This window comes from Chiloscyllium punctatum, chromosome 47, assembly GCF_047496795.1.
Source record: "Chiloscyllium punctatum isolate Juve2018m chromosome 47, sChiPun1.3, whole genome shotgun sequence".
NCBI lineage: Eukaryota > Metazoa > Chordata > Chondrichthyes > Orectolobiformes > Hemiscylliidae > Chiloscyllium > Chiloscyllium punctatum.
Window position 1 is genome coordinate 50,980,681 of NC_092785.1, and position 20,486 is coordinate 51,001,166.

Here is a 20,486-nt window from a genome sequence, read left to right on the forward strand (position 1 = left end):
CTGATCCCTCTCCCCTGAGAGAACATTCTGCACCCTCTCGGAGACATCCTTGATCCTGCACCAGGGAGGCAACACATAATTATGATTTTTTGTTGCTGGCCACAGAAACGTCCGTCTGTGCCTCGGACTAGAGAGTGTCTGAACACAATCAATCACTTTTTAGATTAGATTACTTACAGTGTGGAAACCGACCCAACAAGTCCACACCGCCCCGCCGAAGCGCAACCCACCCATACCCCTACATCTACCCCTTACCTAATAATAAGGCAATTTAGCATTGCCAATTCACCTGAACTGCACATCTTTGCAGTGTGGGAGGAAACCGGATCACCCGGAGGAAACCCACGCAGACACGGGGAGAATGTGCAAACTCCACACAGAGAGTTGCCTGTGGCAGGAATTGAACCCAGGTCTCTGGCGCTGTGAGGCAGCAGTGCTAACCACTGTGCCACCGTGCCACCCATAAACCTGACATACCCCATAAACCTGCCACTCTTGAAACCTGACATACCCCATCTCAATACCAGAAACTTGGCTGTTTGTGCTCAATTAGAACTGTTGAATGAAAGAGTTTTCTCTGCAAGAACGACATGAAGATGTTCAAGGTCCTCTAAATACCATTGAGCAGAATACTCTTCATTACGGGTCTTATTGTCTTAAACCGATGATTTTTATGACCTTGGTGTTTTGGTGACTGATGTGTTTTCAAACCATGTGCAATGCATAAGGATTTCTTTCAATTTCTTATAAGAAAAAAAACTGCTTTCCATGTTGATTTCTAATTATTTTTTACTCTCGAGTTATTTGTCGATGTGCAATAATCACAAAATTATGGAAGATCCCTGTATCTTATGTTCACTGCAATGTGCACTTTCACTATCTACTTATTTATTTCATACGTCTGACATGAATGTCTAAACATTGGCCATGAACAAAAAGTTGTAAATTAAAGCTACATCTCAATAAGCAAATCAATGGATGGAAACATGTAATTCTTGTAATCCTGCATTTTTGAACCAAAAGCAATTCTGCTGAATAATCACTGAATGGCTCATTTTTGTGAATCATAAAGCTCGCTACCATATTATATTTTTCAGTTTACTGAACTAAATGAATACCCAATCATCATCACAACAAAGTGCTTTTAAAATATTGAATCTTTTTTTTAGATTACAACGTAATTTTCCAGTCACTGCCATGACAGTAATTTGCACAGTTATTGGAGTTAGTCTTTCGAACAAATATAGTGCGATTCGCATTTTAATTCCATCAATTGTTTCTTTGAACGAACACTCCAACTTAAAAATCAATTTACTGTTTCGGTGAACGATCCCATAATGGAACCAATGACTTCCCATTCGATGCCTCATTGTAAATATATGATAATTGCTCATTTGAATGATCGTGGTAATCTCAGCCTGAAGCGTTCAGAGAACTGTAATTACTTTTCATTAGAATGACTCCAGGTCGTTTCTCCACATTGCTCAGTGAAATAATTAACTGAAATTTCTCAGTATTCTTAAATGAAATGATATTATTTTGGCAATTCAATTGTTGCTATTATCTAATCATTGTTCAATATAGTTCAAAGTATTACTACGAAATTATGGCTCATAAATTAAATAAAGTAAAGATTTTGCAGTGGGCATTGTGAATATCAATTTTTATTTTGACCGTGGAAACAGTTGAATTGATTTAATTATGTTTAACTTCAATGTTAACATTTACTGTATCTATACACACAATGCAAGTTAATCACTTTTCATGGAACAAAATCATTTAAAATTCTCATTTATTTTCCTAATCATTTATGTTGCAAATGCATATTAATTTTCTTTTCATTCTGTGATAAAAAGCATTGAACATATAGAACTATTTGATTGATTAAGTTTCGTTCATCAGTGTACACTGATCAAATGATTCGGTTTTTTCTTATCATGAATAATCACGAGATTCATATTTAATTAAAGTCATTATTGCTTTGTTACATCATTACTGTAAATTACTAATTCGGTTTGTCAGTTCATTACACACAGGACATACGCAATTAATTCCCATTCAAATAATTACAAGAAACATCTGATTAATTTTCATTTGAGTTGCCGCCGTAAATATATGACTATACACTTGCCCTTCCCGGATGGTAACATTATGACGGGTTTTTGTGGAGCTCTGACAGTTTCTCTATGACAACATCAGGAGGAATGATTTCAATTTCCACCTTCAGCGGAGATGTGTCAGAGCAGTTCGGAAATTATAAAAAGGAAAATATTAACAGTCGAAATTCCTCTTCAGCAAAATAACCAAATGCAACTTCATTTTATTCATTGGTCAGCTGATCACCTACATTTGTAACTAAACATTGCAATTCATCTAAATACTGGTATGTGCATTGATCAAATTAAAGTTCTAATTATTAGTCATTCATGAATTGTCAGGAATTTGTTTTTATTTTCCATTCACCTTTTCATATTGAATGTAAGATTGATATGCTGTGAAACTATTAGCGTGTTTTCATTTGAACATTAATTTCTCTCTCTCTCTCTCTCTCTCACTCACGTATCTCACTTCATGCATGATGACTTCAAAGTACCTTGCTAAACTTAAAGATTTTGTTGACTTTAAGTAGTATCTTTAGCACTCACCTATCAATTTAATCCAAAATCATAGAATCATAGAGTCATAGAATCCGTACAGTGTTGAAACAGGCCATTTGGCCCAACAGTCCACACTGACCATCCAAAGATTAACCCACCCAGACACTCCTTTGCTCAATTACTCGACATTTCCCCTGACTAATACACCTAACCTAGGTACTGGAAACCAGAGTTTAGATTAGAGTGGTGCTGGAAAAGCACAGCAGTTCAGGCAGCATGCGAGGAACATTAAAATCGATGTTTTGGACAAAAGCCCTTCATCAGGAATACAGGCTGCATTCCTAATTAAGGGCTTTTTCCCAAAACGTCGATTTTACTGTTCCTCTGATACTGCATGCATTGCTGTGCTTTTCCAGCACCACTCTAACAAAATCTAATACACCTAACCTAAACATCCGTGAACATTATGGGCAATTTAGCATGGCCAAGTCACCTCAGCTGCACATTTGTATACTATCACAATGTTATTGAAATCAATGCTCACACAAAGCACGATACATAAAGCCACACAATGGTCTTCATGACCATCTAATTACTGTTCAGGAAATCATCTGAGTAATTGTCTTATTGTTCCTGAGATTAATCACCACAGTAAGCGTCTGGTCATCATTCCCTCCAATAAATACAATGGGTGTCTCTGAAATTTCTGTTCAGTAATTATTCATGATACTTGTTGCTCAAAGCAGTGTCTATTCTTCATTACGAGTGGTCAATGATTCTAACAGCCATTGATCTTGATCTTATTATTACTGAGCGCAATAACCACAGTAAACATCTGGTTATCATTTTGCGAACAAATACAAGAGCTATCAACTTACTTTTCAATTCAGTAATTACACATGATACTTGTTGCTGAAAGTGGTATTTATTCTTTATGACAATTGGCCGACGACACTGACAGCAAGACATGTTGATCGTCCTGATTTGTTCATATTTTCAAAAAAGTTTTCAGGCCATGTATTTCAAAAAGAAGTAATTTGACTTCGTCCAAATTTAAATGTAAACGTTTTCAGATATTTTCCATTCAAAGTGTTTATTTGCTTATTCAGATCGAACTTGAACCTTGCCTCTGTAAATTGAATTTATTGTATTTTCCATTCGTGGAAGTACTCATTACTTGGTACTCATTTTCATCTTAAATCTGATGGAAATTTGAAATACTGATTTCAGTGAAAATTGTATGAATTATACATGAGTGGTCTCTAAAAGAAAATCACAGAAGGCTAGATAGAATTCTTGAACAGCCTGTATATTTGAATAAAAGAAAACATTCCTTCTAAAAAACAAAGTTAAAAATTACTCAACACCAGGCTATAGTCCAACAGGTTTATTTGGAAGCACTAGCTTCCGCCTGATGATGGAGCAGCGCTCTGAGAGCTAGTTCAGCAAAATAATCCTGTTGGACGATAGCCGTGGTGGTGTTTGATTTTTAACTTTGTACAGCCCAGTCCAACACTGTCGCCTCCAAATCACTCCAAATCAAAACAGTCCTAAGTCTGTGGTTTAACAGCTTAACATTCCTGCAACTAGATTATAATTCTCAGTTTATCAATCTTAATAAATATTTAATCAATGTCATTTTTAATTCCCGGAAAACATCCAATCGTTTTGTTTGTGAAAACACAAATTTTAATTGAAAATTCATTGTTATCACAATATGTGAATTATATTTTAAATCCCCAGTGATGTGAAGTGACCCTTGGACTGAAATTGGACGTTCTAAATTCACCGACAGGCAGCGAAATCGGGACAAATACAAAATTAGTTAAACTAAGTCAAACAGCAGCTGGAATCAATCAGCTCCAGGGTGAATCAGATTTTCTTCCACCTTGACTTCCAGCCAGTGCCTGAGCATTATACACCTCGCTTGGAAATGTCAACAATGAAGGGTTTTCACACCAACACATTGGATTCTTTAAATCCAGCTCATAACCACATGTGGACGTTTGTCACAAAATTATTAATCATTTTACAAATCATGGAAAATATCTCAAAGCTCTTGAAATAAAAGTAATCACTGCACATAAAGCCACACGATGGTATTCAAGGGCACCTAACTACTGTTCAGTGCAAAATCTTTTGTCAATATTGTATTGTTCTCAAGATGAATAGCCACAGCAAACATCACGCTTTCACAACATCTCAAATATATACAAGATACCTTCTTATAATTTACACACTACATCTTCGCCACCCCAATAATCACACTTCATTGTTTACGATGAAGGATGCTGAAAGTAGCATGTTTTGAGGTAAAGGAATTCCTAAATATAGGCGAGATTTCTGATAGGGTTCCTCAGTCATCATGATAAAAATGTAATTGCGGCTCAGCACATTGTAACAAATCCCCATTAAACTTTTTCATGTATTTAGTCAAAGACAATGTTTAAAAATTTCCTCTGTAAATGCTGCTGTTTTTTGCTATAATTCCCGTGTTCCTTGTCTAATTATTTTCTTTGTAATGCTTACACAAATGTGTGAATATTGATGACAAGAAAATTTGCATGGATTATATATTGTATTTCTACAGAAGAAAAGCTGAGTCTGCAAGTACAGATTGCAGGAGTATCTGAGAATGTTGAATGATTAATAATGACTGCATATCGAATGTATTTTCCAAAACATCATGCCAGCATTCTAATGCTCAGTTCACTGATACTAATTATTATGTAATCCATATCACAGCAAACCCGCTTGGAAATATTGAATCACCTTAATGTGTCAGTGTTCTAAAATAGATTACCAATTCATTATTAGTTCAACAATCACACAGTAATTCAGTTTAGGTATTGTAACAAATATCGTGAGATTCATATTTCAATTTCAGTCACTATTTTGTAGTGCCAATTTTACAAAGAAAAATGGCTCTTTTATTCCAGGTCAACACAACCACAAACCAAGCAATGATTCATCATCCAACACTGACAGGAAATATCTGATATCTTCTAATGTGAATGCTCACAGAAATCATTGGATTAATATTCGGTCTTACAAATGAAGATACGCCTGATTGTTTTAGACTCCAATAATTAATGTTCAATTCTACATGCAACAGATAGCAATATGACATTTCTAATCATTTTTTTGTTTGCAGTGACCAGTTTTAACACTAATTGTTACTTATATCTAATATTTAATCATTGATCAAATCCAATATAATCGGCTTTAAGTCTGGAAATAAGTCTCAGTGACCTAAGCATATAGCATGGTACTGTTTCCTAATGGTAGCGAATGTTGATTTTTATTTTAATGCTGAAATCCTTGTTGATTTGCTGCTGTAGGGATGCCCTGAGCACCCTGCCTTGGAATTAAAACACAAATAGTGGAGAGTAGATTAACAAGACTAACAGTCTTTTACAGTCTTAATGAAAAAAAAGAACATTTTGCACAATCCTACTCCAATTCCATAAGTATGCCATTCCAGACAGTCATATTCCAGATAGTGATAAGAGAATGCCAGCATACAGAAAAATGACCAACCCTGACTTCATTAATGAAAGAATGATTGTCCCAGTGAATGAATAAACACCAGTTGTAGGATAGAGCCCAGCTAACTTCCACAGCTGCTATCAGGGAAGCAGACAGAGTTTGATTGTCAGAAATAGTTACTATTTTAAAGTTGCTCAGAACATTTAAGAAGTTTCTAATTACATACTCTTGAGAATAGTGAATAAGGCAGAGTGATAAACCCATAGGACTGCAGCAATTAATTTTGTAATCTGCGGAAATAAAATGCACAGAGAGATCCCAAGGCAGGCGATTATAGCACCTGTAAACACCATGAAACAAGAGGAAGCTGGGGCTATCCATAGCGATGTCCATCTAAGATTAGGTTTTCTACAGGATCGGGTGTCAGTATAAGGAGGGAAGGACTGTAACCACGTTGCATGTGGCCATTGTAATACAGAAAGTGTGTAAAAATACTGTTTTTTACTGTAAACGTTACAGTGTGTCATGGACCTCCCTGCCGAACTTGGCCTCGGGGGATGATCCCTTCATTAACTGATTTCAGCATGTGTAAACATTTTCCACTTGCCTGAGTACTGCCGATCTCCTGAGTCTTCATTCCCTGTCAGGGGAAGTCACTCCTACAGCTATGGTGACATTTAAATTCAATACAAACACTTATTATCTGTGAAATTATTACTTGCAGAGCGATATCATTTTCATGTTAAAATTGTTTTACTTTTTTCATGTGCAAAAAAACAATGTAGGTACATCTATTTGTTATTTACTTCAACTGATACTAAATTTTAAATTATTGAAAAGACTACACTGGGTGTGTGGGGGGAGGGGGGGAAGAACGATTTATCAGCTCAAATGTCACATTAAGTTAAAGTAAAGACATTTTTCAAATCATGTGACCACCAAAATGATATTTATTTTAATTTCATTTTGAGATAGTTTCATTTTCTTCCAACATTAGTTGTCAGTGAACAATAATCACACAATTATTAGTCATTTGCGACAAAATGACTTCCTGTACCAAATATCATTAACCCGATGTGTTGTTCATAATAATGCTCACTTTCCCGGCCTAATAATTTTCTTCCTAGTTCTGACATTTGTCTAAACATTTATCATGATAAAGGTTACATTAATAAAATAGACATGAACCGACCAAAAATAATTTAACTGTGTTCAATCGTTGCTGAGTTTTTTTAAATTATTAAAGTCACGTTTTATATTTTAATTTTCAGTTTATTAATCTTAATGAATATACAATCGTCATCAGTGCAAAGTGTATTCAAAATATTAAGTCAATTTATCTATCAGGATTTTAGAAACAATGATCAAATACAATAATTACGCAATACTTTAACTTAGGCTTGATAACAAGAACAATTCGCTTTTAATACCTTTCATATTTCTTAGTGTGAGTGCTACAATATTAAAACCTGTTCGATCAGGCCAATATACCCACAAAAGACCAATAATTGCCATTGCAACATCATTTGTAAATATCTGACTTTTGCTTATTTGAAAGATCACAGTCTTTTCAGCAATTGGAATTGAGAGAACACCAGTTAATTTACACTGCAATATTTCTCTTCGTTTCTGAACATTACTCAGTGGAATAGGAAGAGGAGATACCTCATCATTCTTAAATTCATTAATAAAAGTTTTCAAATCGATTTGTTGCCAATACCTAATAATTGTTCAATTCGGTAAGGGGTGTAATTGTGAAACTATGTTTCCATATAATAACTAATGCAAGGACATTGCAATGTACAATCTCTCAATCACTCTGAATATTGCTTTTCATTTTAAACTTGGAAACACTTTTGAATTGATTTGATTGGAAATCACTGAAATGTTAATATTTATTGTGTTTTTATTCACAATAACAATTGAATATTTTTCATGTGCAAAATCATTCAAATCCCCATGAATTTTTTGATGCATACAAAAAAGGGTTGGCATCTATCTTATTTCATTAAACAATCACAGGAAATGGTGACTTGTTAGAAATCATACATTTTCAGAAAGAATGAAAGTTGTCTTCAGCTGAATAGGCACATTGATTGCCCAATTCATCGTTTTGTTCCAATTTACGTGTAGATCAAAAACATTTTAATTTGCATTTCAGAAAATGAGAAACTTCTGACCATATAGAATAATTAAATTGATTTTTTGTATATAATGCACACTAATCACATAATCCTGTCAAGCTATCGTTCCACAAGTGATCATAAAATCATGTTTAATTAAGACATTTGTTAACTCCCATCATTATTGTAAATTACTACTGAATTTTCAGTAGATTACACACAGTATCCAACCATTTAATTCCAATCCAATTATCACAATAAACATCTGATTACTTTTCAGCCCTGCCCAGCCTGTTTGGGAATGTTATGAAGGAATCTTGTGCAACTCTGGTCGTGTCTCTGTTACCAGACCCGAGGGTACAATTTCAATTCCCACCTTGCACAGAGCTGTGCCAGAGCAGCTCTGAATGTTGATAAGAAAATATCTAAGAATCGAATGAATTGCCTTTCAATTCAACATTAGATATGTTTTCATTTGTTGTTCATTCCAATAATCACAGTATCTGCTATATATTTTCTTCATTCTGCGAATAGCAGAATGTATCTAATTCCACTCAATCAATGTTCTTTGCAAAATATTTGATAATGTTGCACTCACAAAGATGAAATATGCAAAGTACAGATATTCCTTGATTTTCGTTTGTTCTGAAGAGCTGAGTTCAGACTGCACATAGAACTTGATGCTTCAAAGGTATAAATATGAGGAAAAAATCAAGTTCTTCTTCAGTTAAATAAACAAATGCAACTTCCTACTATATATCAATTTTTAGTTATTGATCTGTTTATGAGTTGTCTGAAATTTGTTTTTTGTTTTCCATTCATCTATTTATATTGAATGTAAGATTGAAATGTTGTGAAAATATCCGAGTCCATCCATTTGAAATTGAATTTGCATATTTCTCTCTAATCCAGTTTATTGCATGATGACTTAACTGTGTTTTGTTCAGCAAACCTAGTGAATCATAAAAATTGTCTAATCTTAAATAAGATCTTTCACACCCAGTTATCAGTCTGTTCTGAATTCATGTAAATATCTAAGTTTATTGAAATCAATGTTCACACAAAACAGTGCACATAAAGCGACACAAAGATATTCAGCTGATTACTATTCAGTGGAATAACCTGAGTAAGTATCTTATTGTTCCTGGGACAAATGACAACAGTAAGCATTTATTTACTATTCTATGCAGTTAATGCAATTGATGTGTTATATTTCAGTTCAGTCGTTAATGTTGATTTATATTGTTTAAACCAATAATTCTACTTTATCACAGATATTGACTATACGGCAATAACGTTGGGAAGCAAATTTTTGTCAATCTAACAATCTTTAAGCTCCTTTTTTATTGTGTGTGTACAAGAGACAATTCAAATTATAACCATTTTTATTACAAATTGAACAAATACTGCATTTTAAATTTGTGAAGTTCCGACATTTTTCAAAAGGGTTAGTCTTCACTATATATGTCATGTTAAAAATCTGCTATTTCAAATCATGCGTGCTACAAAATGATTATTGTTTTCATTTCATTGTAAGAAAAGAACTGCTTTGACCATGTTGATTTTATGGCATTTCTATTCCAACATTTTTCATCATTGTCCAAAAATGACAATATTATTAAAATCGCATATATGCCACATGTCATTTACTCCATTGTTCAGTTTCAAGCTCACTTTCATGACTTACGAATTTTCTTCCTAATTCTGACACAAATCTTTAAACATTGATCATAATATTGATCATTTAAATTGATGAAACATATCTCTACAAGGAATCCGGTGTATGGAAATTCACAATTCTTGTATTACGTACATTTTTTACTTAAAAAAAGAAGAATTTCGCTCAATAATCACAGAATGGCTCATTTTTCTTCAATCCATAAAGCTAGGTACTATGTTTTATTCCTCAGTTTACTGATCTTAATAAATATCCAATCAACATCACAGCAAAGTGCTTTTGTGATATTGAATTATTATAATTCTTCAAAAGAGCATTCATTATCAAGTCATTGCCATGATAATAATGGCACAATTATTTATAAAAAAGTCTTTTGAACAAGTATAATGAGATTCACATTTTACATTTAATCCATTATGTCTGAGTACTAATATACAGTATGAAAATGCCTTTATTTTTGAGGTCACCTACCCCACAAAGGAACCAATGAATTCCCATCCAAAGTCATTGCAAATATCTGATGATTGCTTATTTGAATGATCACGGTAATGTCAGCCTTAAAATTCAGGAAAATGTAATTACTTTTCACTGAATTAATTCGAGATCATTTCCAGACATTGCTCAATCACTTGCAAAAAGAGATTTTTCATTATTCTTGAATGCATTGACAGACTTTGATAATTCAAGTGTTGCTGATTTATTTAATAAAAAATAATGATTATTCAATCTAGTAGATTGCGCAAATGTGGATTTACGGCACAGTACATGAACCACTGTAAAGATATTGCAGTGCACAATCTCAATCATTGTAAATATCAATTTTTATTTTACCTGTTGAAACATAGTTGAATTCAATTAATTATATTTGACTTCAATGCTCACATTTATTGTGTTTGTAATCATAATACGACTTACGGATGTTTCATGCAACAAAATCAAATGAAAAAGAATTAGTATCTCTATTCTTTCATTCAACAATGGCAATAAATTTTGATTTTTTAAATTTTGAACATTTTGGAAAGAAGGGATGTTGTCTTCAGTTGAATTCTTGCATTGACTCACTAATTCACAGTGTCCGCTACTTATTCTCTTTGGGTTCCTATGAAAAGAAATTAACTAGTTCTTCTGGTTGCAAATGCCTGGAAAATATTTGAGAATGTTATGGTTTTAAAGGTGACAAGGCGAAGTGATCGTAAGTCATCATTTATTTTGATAGAAAGAGCTGGATTCAAACATTTCGAACACACACACACACAGTTATTCTGCTGTGTGACAAGGGGATAAACAAGTCGCTTTCTTCGGCATTCAGTAAATATATGCCACTTCCAATTATTCATTAGTCAGCTAATTACCTACATTTGTCATGAAAAATTGCAATTCGTCTAAATATTGTTATCACCTTTGATCAAATTAAATTTTTAATTATAGTTTATTCATGAATTGCCGGGATTTTGTTTTTTATTGTTTTCCATACACCTATTCATATTGAATGTAAGATTGACATGCCTTGACAATGTCGGAGAGTGTTCATTTGAAACTTTTTTTTTCGTATCGTTCACTGATTTTACTTATTGCATAAGATTACATGGTACCCGGTTAGCAATGCTGCCTCACAGCGCCAGGGACATTCGTTTTATTCACTCCTCGGGTGACAGTGGGCACTTTGCACGTTCTCCCGAAGTCTATGTGACTTTGCTGTGGTGTCCTCCCACAATCCAAAGATGTGCAGGTTAGGTGAGCTGGCACGCTAAATCGCACAATGTGTACAGGGATATGTGTATTAGTAAGCAATAAATGTGAAGAAATATGATCGGGAAAAGTTTTTGGGTGGGTTAATCTTTAGATCTTTCAAACAATTGGCCTGTTATTACACTGAGGTGACAGGGGTGCTTTCGTGTCGTTGCTAGTATTATGGTGCGCCCCGAGATCTAACCCATGTTGGAAGTGAAATGGAGGAATCTACAGAGAGGCTACAGAAAGACATCGCATCCATTTGGTTTTCTTTAAATCACTGACGAGCAGGAAAATGCAAACGGGGAGGGCGAGTGGGAAGTGAGGCAGTTGCAGCTCTGGTAACGAACTGCTCCAAAACATGATTTAGGACCTCTGGTGCCAATTCGCGCACGTTGAATAACGACAGACAGCTTCCAAACGGTCAGCGCCGTTGGACTGGTTCAGCCAAAACAGCAGCGATGGAATTCGAACCCATGCCTCTGTCGAGACTGCAGCCAGAATTCAGCGATTTAGACCGCGCGGCCACGCTACCAACACGCCCAGCACGCCATTTTCTTGCACTTCCAATTGTGCTCCTGCATAGCAACAGCTGCAAACTGACGTGAAAACGGTTCCATGATCCCTCTCCGACTCGCACAGTTGCGGGGATGTGCCCGTCTACAATGTCAATTTCTCAGCAGTTTACGATAGCCCATCAATCCAGGCAAAAATCACTGGTAAGCTGAGTCTATCTTCTCAGACTGGATTCAGCTACAAATGTATCTGTGAGTGCGTGCAAATATATGATCGGTTATGATTGGGTCAAATTACCATGAGCTACTTGACATTACTGCAATTTCAATCCTTGCTTTGCTAAATGATTTCACCCATTGCTCAAAACAGGACAACTTTCACGTTTACACGGAACACGAAACACACCGGACTACAGAAAAAACGCACGAAGCTGAGCAGGCCGTGTCCCAAATCGTACCGTGTTGCATAGTTTCAGTCACTGTGTCTGTTTTGCAGAATAAGGTTCCCAAAGAATGATCCACCCTAAAACCGGAGGTAGCATTACAATCCGAGAACGCTCTCGGTCAGATCCACCGACGTCAAGCCGGTGTTCTTCTCTGACCACTGCCTCCTGCTGGCCGACTGTCACCTACAGGACGAACAGCGGGCGGGCAAGGGAACGTGGAAACTGAACACTAAGCTGTTGACCCCGGGAAACATCGAAGAGCTCAAGAGGGATTACGCAGGTTGGAGAACCGTGAAGCCTCTCTTTGAGTCTCCAGCGGACTGGTGGGAAACGGTAAAAGGGAACATCAAGAGGTTCTTTATCCTCAAAGGTGTCCAGGAGGCGAGAGAGAGGCGGGGAAAACTGTCCCAGCTCCAGGAAAGTATGAAGAACCTGCTCCTGCTGCAGACGATGGGGGTCGATGTCACGGAGGACCTCAAGGAGTTGAAGGGCCAGCAAGCCTCGCTCTTTGCCTCGGAGGCCTCCAGGATAATCTTCCGGTCCAGGGTCCGCTCGGTGGAGCAGGACGAGACGTGCTCGCGTTTCTTCTTCCAGAAGGTGCACAAAGAGAGCTCCGTGCTCAGCAGCCTGAAGAAAGAAGATGGCTCGGTAACGTCATCTCAGGCTGACGTCATGAGGATCAGCAAATCCTTCTACGCCAGCCTGTATGACTCGAAGCCAACCGACAGCGCGGCCTCCCAGTCATTCCTGTCCTCTATCACGGAGGTCCTAAATGACGGAACACGAGAGAGGCTGGACCAGCCGCTATCTCTGGATGAACTGACCAAGGCCCTCGAGTCCTTCGGAAAGAATAAAACTCCCGGAAGCGACGGCTTACCGGTCGAGGTTTATTCCGCTCTTTGGGACTTGATCGGCCAGGACCTGCTGGAGGTGTATGTCAGTATGCTTCGGGCAGGTACCATGAGTGAATCCATGAGGAAAGGCATCATCACCCTCATCTACAAGCAGAAGGGGGAGAGGGAGGAAATTAGAAATTGGAGACCGATCTCACTGTTAAATGCAGACTACAAAATCTTGTCAAAGGTCATCGCCAACCGGGTCAGGTCTGCTCTGGGATCGGTGATCCACCCGGACCAAACCTGTGCTGTACCAGGCAGGAAGATCTCTGAGAGTCTCGCACTCCTCAGGGATACGATCGCCTATGTGCAGGACAGAGGGGTGGACACCTGCCTCATCAGCCTGGACCAGGAGAAAGCCTTTGACAGGATATCGCATACATATATGAGGGATGTCCTCTCCAAAATGGGCTTTGGGGAGGGAATCTGAAATTGGATCAGACTGCTCTACACCAACATTGTCAGCGCAGTCTCAATCAATGGGTGGGAATCAGATAGCTTCCCTGTAAGATCTGGAGTCAGGCAGGGATGCCCTCTCTCACCCGCCTTGTTTGTGTGTTGCATAGAGCCATTTGCCGAATCCATCAGGAAGGATGCGAGCCTGAGAGGGGTGACTATTCCTGGCAGCGGGGGCCTGCAGGTTAAGGCCTCCCTGTACATGGATGACGTCGCTGTTTTCTGCTCGGATCCGCTGTCCGTGCACAGACTCGAGTGCATCTGTGACCAGTTCGAACGGGCCTCGGGGGCCAAGGTAAACCGAGGCAAGAGCGAGGCCATGCTCTTCGGGAACTGGGCCGACCAATCCTCTATCCCCTTCACCGTCAGGACTGACCACCTGAAGGTGCTGGGTATTTGGTTCGGGGGGGCTGGGGCGTGCGCCAAGACTTGGGAGGAGCGGATCAGCAAGATGAGACAGAAACTAGGCAGATGGGGGCAACGGTCGCTCTCCATCGCGGGAAAAAACCTGGTCATCAGGTGTGAGGTACTCTCAGTATTGCTATATGTGGCACAGGTCTGGCCTATCCCCAGGACCTGTGCCGCCGCAGTCACCCGGGCCATCTTCCAATTCATTTGGAGATCAAAGATGGACCGGGTCCGAAGAGACTCTATGTACAAAAACCGGTGCAATGGGGGAAAAAACACGCCCAATGCCACCCTCACCCTGATGGCCACCTTTGTGTGTGGCTGCATCAAGCTGTGCGTGGATCCCCGGTACACAAACACCAAGTGTCACTACGTACTGAGGTTCTACCTGTCCCCGGTGTTGCGAAGGATGGGCCTGGCCTCGCTGCCGCGGAACGCTCCGAGTAGTTGGACCGTTCCGTATCACCTGTCCTTCGTGGAGAAATTTATGAGGAAAAACACCTTTGACCACAAGTCCATCAGGAAGTGGTCAGCACGTAGCGTCCTTGAGACCCTTCGGGAAAAGGAGAGGGCGGATCCTGTCGAGCGGTTCCCTGAGCAGACTGTCAAAGCCATTTGGCAGAATGCCTCATCGCCAGAACTTTCCAACAAGCACCAAGACGTGGCTTGGCTGGTGGTGAGAAGGGCTCTGCCTGTGAGATCCTTTATGCACGCCCGGACTCTCTGCCGCACCGCACGCTGCCCTCGAAGTGGCTGCGGGGGGGACGAGACTGTCACACACCTCCTTCTGGAATGTGCCTATGCAGAGGAAGTCTGGAGAGGAATGCAGTGGTGCTTGTCGAGGTTCGTCCCGAGCAGCGCCGTGACGCGGGACTCCGTGCTCTACGGCCTGTTCCCCGGGACTCACACCGAGACGAACATTAACTGCGCCTGGAGGATCATCAACTCGGTGAAGGACGCTCTCTGGGCGGTCCGAAACCTGTTGATCTTCCAGCTGAAGGAGTTGACCCCGACCGAGTGTTGCAGACTGGCACATTCCAAGGTCCAAGACTACGTGTTGAGGGACGCGCTGAAGCTTGGGGCAGCTGCCGCCAAGGCGCGGTGGGGAAAGACCACCGTGTAAGATCGGCCTGCCTAAAGAAGAACAGGGGGCCCATACAGACGTTTTTTGGGCTCTGCTGATGCCTCAGCCAAATATATGTATATGTACAAGATGGAAAAATGCACAGGATTGTAAATGACAAGGATAAATTTGAATCTGTGTTTGTAAATATGGACATATGTATGGCATGATCCAATGTACAGACCATCAAATCATTTTATGAATAAAGTATATTTTTGAAATATAAAAAAAAATCCGAGAACGACAGATTACATTGTGAGGAAGGTCTGACCTCGGAGCCAGTTCGAGATGCCACTTTCCTTGCCTTTTACCTTAACAGTGCAATTTGCTGAAGAGATGTTCACTCCTGGACACGAGCCACATGGATACCAACTGAGTTGGAAACCTGAGTGGGAATCGATGAGAAAAAGCGACTCAATAAAGTTTAACAAGTTCCATGGTGCTTTTTAGAAATGCAGTTTCTGTTCACCTCAATCTAAAAGGCAGTTTCTGAACATAGTAACAGAAGTCAAAAGGTAATTACCTCACCCCACCCCCACTCCGGAAGAGGTGCTAACTGCCCTTGATTGCTGTTTGTTCATGATGTGATGAGCTCTCACGCCTCTGAGTCACCTTCACGTCTCTGGTTGCTGAGTGAATCACAAAGAAGGAGTTTCACCAGAGCTGCAACTGCCTGACTTCCCCACTCGCCCTCCCCGTTTACATTTTCCTGCTCCTCAGTGATTTAAAGAAAACCAAATGGATGCGATGTCATTCTGTAGCCTCTCTGCCGATTCCTCCGTTTCAGTTCCAACGTGGCTTAGATCTCGGGGCGCACCTTGATACTAGCGACGCTATCAAAGCACAGGTCCAGAGGTTCCTCTGAGAGTGTAATTTCTTTCATTGCTGTTGCTGATTGAATGAGCCACGAACGTGCGAACTGCTCCAAAACATGATTTAGGACCTCTGGTGCCAATTCTCGCACGTTGAATAACGACAGACAGCTTCCAAACGAGGCCTTTCAGAGACGCCTTTGGGGTACATTTGACAGACAGACAAGTTCAGGAATCCGTGGTGCGCTGTGACACCAGCGCAGCAGCTTCTTCCCTGCCTTTGAACCGGGCCGCCTGCGCAAGGAATGCAAATGCGGTACTGCTTTTCGTGGAAGGATCAGAAGGCGGTAAATACACTCTCAAACAGAATGGCATATGATCAGAACCAGGTTGGAGAAAAACTTTACAATGCTTTGCACTGTAAGTTAATCTAATTACATTGCACTTCACTACGAGAGCAGATTTGTTCAAGCAACTTCGAAGGCAGGTTTGCAGATGGGAAATCAAGCAAGAAAGCTCTGTTCTTGTCTAGGCTGCAGTTGAAGAACAAAGCAGTTTCTGCCCAGTTTCGTACTGGGGACCTTTCGCGTGTGTGGCGAACGTGATGATCACTACACTACAGAAACAAGCCTCTGCCGTTCCTGCTGCAGCTTTGTGGCATCCAGCACTGAAAGTTGAAGCCATTATTCGTTTCCAATAGCTCGTTGTTTCCCAGCGTAATTGACATCTTGAAAACGTAAAAAAAAGACACGTGAAATTGATGACAAAATATAGACAAGGATGTCGTCAGTGTTTGGACCGTAGGGCGAGGTGGAATAGGCTGGGACGACTTTCCCTGCAGCGTAACGGCTGCGACATGATCTAATGGAAGGGTTGTAAACTGAGTATTTACGTGTTTTACCCAAGTTGGGGTGAGTTGAAAACTCGAGAGCATAGGTTTAAGGTGAGTGGGCTGAAATTGACAAAGGACCTGAGGCACATTTCCCACACAGAAGGTTGTGCGTGTATGGAATGAGCTACCAGAGGAAGTGGAGGAGGCTCAGAAAATTGCAAAGGTAATCGGATCATTTTCTGGATAGGATGGGTTTCGAGGGTTTGGGGCCAAATACTGGGGAACTGGACTTGTTTGAATTTGGCTATGTGGTGAGCATGCTCGAGATACACCGAAGTATTTGTTTCCAAGCGGTGTACCCCAATAACGTTGTGTTGCTTACACCGGCTTTAAAGGATTACTTTTTAGTGGAGCTTGCCATCGCAGTCTGTGGCACAATCCTTTAGTGTGTTCGACTGCTCACGGGAAAGGTAGTATTGCGAAACACTGCAGAAAGGAACGACTTCCTTACTTTTGCTCCGACTGACCATACTCTGAAATTTTCCCAGATCCACAGTTAAGGATTTTTTCAGCTGGAAGTTACCTCAGAAACCCTGTTAATTCGTAATGTAATGAGCGAATCTCAAAACAGAAAGCATTTAACACGGAACACAAACAAAGCTGGCAAACCTAATGCATTTTCAGACACAGAGATGCATGAATGCAAAATGTGAGACAGTCCAAGGGCATGATTTATAAACTAATCTCACAACTAACAACAGGGCAATTCCAAACTACTCTTCCAAACATACTGCAGTCTTAGTGCACCATCACTTCCCAGACAATGCTGTAAAGAGAGAAAGAAAGAACATAATAAGAATGGGCCATAAAAAGTGAATTTCACCAATCACAGTCTCGATTAGATTACCTTTCCATTCCGATGTCTCCAGGACGGAAATGAAGGAAATGGGAGAAATTCAATAACATATCACATCGAAATTCATTGGAACGATTTTCTCATTGGCCAGAAAACCAAATAACGACGAGTCAAGTCACTGCAGGACTTTGTTTCACAACAGCAATGAAATAACATTCTCCATTCGGTTCCAGTAAAAGCTCAACTTGCCTGGAACAGCAGAGGTGTTTGCGATTTTCCGCGTGGCTGGCGAACACGATCCTGACAGCAGAGACTCTTTGAAGTATTTGGCTCTATCCCACACCACAGTTAATTCTCTAAAGCAAGTCCATTTTCCTTTTGTTTTCAACATCAACATGCTGTGGGGACCAAAACAACACTTTAACAATGCTGCCGCGTTGGAGTTGATCAGCAGAAATGGCAGTGGTGAGATTCGAACCCACGCAATTAAACATTTATATATAAACACACACACACACACACACACACACACACACACACACACACACACACACACACACACACACACACACACACACACACTCTCTCAACCCTCCACCACAACACTATCCCCTGTAACTAAACAGATATACGTAGAAATGCACAAATACACAACTGTTGACCACCACATTGTTTTATGCCATTAAACAGATATTCTCAGAAACACACACACACAAAACCCCCGACCAGCATGTTGTTGCCTGCCATTAAGCAGAAACACACGCACAACCCTCAAGCACCACATCGCCTGCCATGAAACAGATATACTCAGAAACAAACACATACAACCCTCCACCACCACCCTGTCACCTGCCATCAAACAGATATACACAGAAACAAACATACAATCTTCTACGAACACCCTGTCTACTGACCTTAAACTGATAGACACAGAAACATACACAACCCTCCACCACCATCTGTCACCTGCCACTAAGCACACAGACACAGAAACATAGACATTCTACCCTCCAACACCACCGTGTCTCCTGCCATTGAATAGAGATACGCAGAAACACACACAACCCTCCATGACCATCCTGTCTCCTGCCATTGAACAGGTATACAGAGAAACACACACATCATCATGTCTCCTGCCATTAAGCACATATACGCAGAAACACACGCACACAACCCTCCACCACCAACATGCCACCTGCCATTAAACAGTTATACACAGAAACACACACAGCATCCTCCACCACCACCCTGTCCCTAGCCCTTAAATAGATATACACATTAACACACACGCACACAAACCAATATGACTACCCTGCCTCCTGACATTAAACAGGTAGACACCGAAACCAACGCACAACCCTGCACCACCACCCTGTCTCCTGCCTTTAAGCAGATATACACACAAACACACATACATCCCTCAACCACTCCCCTGTTTCCTGCCGTTAATCAGATATACACAGAAACACACACGCACAGCCCTTAAACAGATATACACAGAAACGCACACACATCCCTCAACCACTACCCTGTTTCCTGCCGTTAATCAGATACACACAGAAACACGCACACACACAACCTCCACGACCACCCTGCCTCCTACCATTAAATAAATATACACGGAAACACATGCACAACCCTCCAACACCGCAATGTTTCCTGCAATTAATCGATTTTACACAGAAACACATGCATAATCTTCCACCACCACCAGCCTGTCTCCTGTAATGAAGCAGATATATACAGAAAAACACACACAACTCTGCACCACCTCCTAACACCTACCATTAACCATACATACACAGGAAATAAAACACACATGGACAAACATCCCCCCCACCAATACTCTGTCTCCTGACATTAAACAGATATACACAGAAACACACACACACACCCCTCCATCACCACCCTGTCTCCTACCAGTAAGCACATAGACACAGAATCACAGACAACCTACCCTCTACCCCCACCCTGTCTCCTGCCATGAAAAAGATATATGCATAAACTCACATACACACACACACACACACACACACACACACACACACACCTCCATGAACACCCTGCTTCCTGCCATTGGACAGATATACACAAAGACACACACACACATCAAACTGTCTCGTGCCAGTAAGCACATATACACGGAAACATTACACACACACACACACACAGACAAACACACACACATGCGCACACACACACACACACACACACACTCACTCAAATCTCCTTGACCACCCTGTCTCCTGTCATCAAACAGATATACATGGAGATATACACACACACAAAACCTTCCACGAAATTTATACCTGAGGGAGCGGCAGTGACGATGCGATTAGGCAAAATTTAGGAAGTATAGGATGGTGAAGGAACCGGCAGGGGATGGGCACATTAGAAATGTGAAGCTTATTCAAGGAAAAGCTCCTGAGTGTCCTACATAATTATGTACCTGTCAGGCAGGGAGGAAGCTGTAGAGCGTGGGAGCCGTGGTTTACAAAGGAAGTGGAATCTCTGGTCAAGAGGA